Genomic DNA, 3119 nt, shown 5'->3' on the forward strand with positions numbered 1-3119 from the left:
TAACACTTACACTTATTAAATCGATCGATTGTACGAGAAATCCATAATCTATGAGTCGATTTCACTCTTGTCAAATGACCGTTAGCCACATGGCGAAACACAATGATGTTGTACATAAACTTGTGTCTAACAAAAGGTTAACATGACGAACAAACCAACTTTAAATTGTGGGCACTTGAGTTATAAAAAAATACTGTAATGAAATGGGAATCAAGAGGCAAGATTCAAGTTATTATATTTTATCGTGCAGGTAAATGTTAAGTTAATAATGATCATTATTTAAATTTTTATTGAACTTTTAAATAATTTTCTGTTCAAAGATGTTTTATAATTCGTTGGAATACAAAGAATACTGTTTCAATATGTTTCTAGTTACAAGTATTGAAATAATGGCAAGATTGTTAACTTTACCGTTGTTAACTGTTTGCTTACTTATAACGATACAAAACAAAAACGAAATGCGTAACTTGCAAACACTTTATTGTGGGACTGAAACAACGAAATGCGTAACTTGCAAACACTTTATTGTGGGACTGAAACAATGTTTTACTTTTGAGGGGCCTTTTCACGTTTTGTTTAATTGACAAAATAAAAAAAAGTTGTTTCAAATTCGCAAATTTTCGTTTAAGTTATGAGATTTTTGAGGAAACAGTAATACTGAACATTTACCATGCTGTAAAATAGCCATTATATGCATCTTTTGACGATTTACAAAATTGAAAATTATAAAGCGTTGCAACGCGAAACGATTGAACAATTTGAAGAGTTATGTTGTTGTCGTTATATTTTGTGAAAATACGAGGATTGCTTATATAAAGTATAAAATACATCATTCATTGTATGAGCACGGATGGCCGAGTGGTCTAAGTGGATAGGCTTTTACTCCAGGACTCCAGGGATCAGTAGATCGAGCCCTGTTGGGGGTTACTTTTATGTTCTTTTTAAAATTGTATTCTTGATTTTTGTACCGGAGCTTGTTAGATCCATTTTTACATTTATCAATATAAGGCATTTAAAGACAAACTTCAATACATGCCAAAATCTGTGAAAATGCCCCTTCAAAGGGTCAGGATCACTTTGTGATATCAGTAATCGACACAATGTCATTGGGATGGTAGAGCCAATTGGTGTTTTTAATTGTTGGTATGATCGTACTAAATACAATCCGCAGTTGGGTCAACATCAACTCGGCTGTGCACTAATATCATAAGACATGAGAAACTTTTTAAACGGTATGGATGTAGCGTCCTTTACTAACCGGTTGAATTGCAAAGGACCCCAGCTGATCTCTTAACACTCATGCAGTATCCGGCCTTGAACCGTGGCAAGAAAGGGTCATCTTCGGCAAAGTTGATAATGAAACAGTTGTCGAGACTAAAGGTGGGATATACAAAAAAATGTATCTATTTTTTCATTAACAAGAAACGTCAATGCTACGTGTTTGTGCTCAACCTGCATTGTATATCAAATGTAGTGTATACGTAAATGGCTATTTTGGCAGTAGGAACGCAAAGAGAATTGAATGGCTCTTATTTAAAGTATAAAAACGGCTTTCGCGCCTCTTAAGCGGGGAAGTTCGTAGGTATATGCAAAGCCAAATAAAACGTTGTTATATTTACTGAATGGTGAACAGGTACCTTATGTCCATTTGACATGAGAATATGTAATTAATATACACTGCATTTTTTTACAAGGACCTTACCACGTTTGGCCCCTAAATGTTTATCTAACCTTACCGGATACGAATGCGTGACACGCACTAAGATAGCAGAATAAAATATAACCGAGTTTTTAGTGTGTTGACTCTCTGATATATTGTCAATCAATTTCAGTAAGTAATTACAGAGCATTTACTCACTCGTCATTATTTGCTCAGCAATCGCCAGCAGCTGCATACAAAATATAATACAAAAATGAATACACTTTTAAAATAAAATTTTCAACAACTTATAGTATTGCTAATGTTACAAAACGCTAAATTTAAATATAAACTATACTTTCGCGATACATCGCACGAGATCGCAACGTTAAAATAACTTACAATCGCTCTTTGGTGTTAGTATTATGTCGTGGTCAAGGAACTGACCAAACGCGAAGGCCTGCAAGGTAAATGTCGGCGACTTAAGCTGCTGCGGACCCCTATGGACTTCGTTGCTGACCTTTCGTGCGGACGGCAGAGGATTTCCATCAATACCCAACGACCGGGGGGTATTTAAACCATCTTCTGAATGCCCCGCAACAATAACATAGTAAAAATAATCAAAACAAATATGTAAATGAATACTATATTATTTTTCTAAAATATAGTCGACGATGACGTAAAGTTGAAAATAAACTAGAAGCTATATTCAAAGTGTGACTATTTAGAAAACCAGAGGCACACATGTATCAAACAGTTTCAATAAAAAATACCGTTAATGAATTTGAACATTTGCAACACATAATATTTAAAAGTACGTTTAACGATATACCGTTAATGCACATCAATTAAGTATAGCAAAATAAATAATTTAAACGCACTATTATGCGCGAGTGAGTTTTAATTTAGTTTGTATTGCTAGATCATGTGATATAATATGCAATGTATAGGGTGGCCGTTGTGTAAGCAATCAAAGAGTGTCCATTATAAATCAATTTTCTCTCGAATGAAATCACCTTATGCTGCAGGCAGAAGACGACGTTGGGCCGCCCCTGCCATTCCCCACGCGGGGTTATCCAGATTGTTGCACGTTCCATAAATGGTTCTAAAATTTGCGTTAGCGTTGCATTGTCCTGTCGGTTGTGGACATACGGGGAGGTCTTTTAGAAGACGCTGAAATTCCGTGACCACGCTGTCGTGATCAAGTTCAGCCAGTCTGATTCCTCTGTAAAAGCCAGATGTAAAAGAAAAAAAATGCCATACGTAAGTTTTTTTATGAAAATAACATTAAGAGAAACTTTAACAAAATACTGACATATTTTTTAAAGTATATAAATCAGGACATAACCAACACTATGTACAGTGCTCAGTTATCTTGATAAATTCCTCATGTTAAAAAAAAGTGCGATATCATGTTTTTGTCATCGACGGATGTTTAATTCTGAGTCCACGAAGATAACCAATTCAATGCTCTTCCATC

This window comes from Dreissena polymorpha, chromosome 5 (assembly GCF_020536995.1).
Source record: "Dreissena polymorpha isolate Duluth1 chromosome 5, UMN_Dpol_1.0, whole genome shotgun sequence".
Classification (NCBI taxonomy): Eukaryota; Metazoa; Mollusca; class Bivalvia; order Myida; family Dreissenidae; genus Dreissena; species Dreissena polymorpha.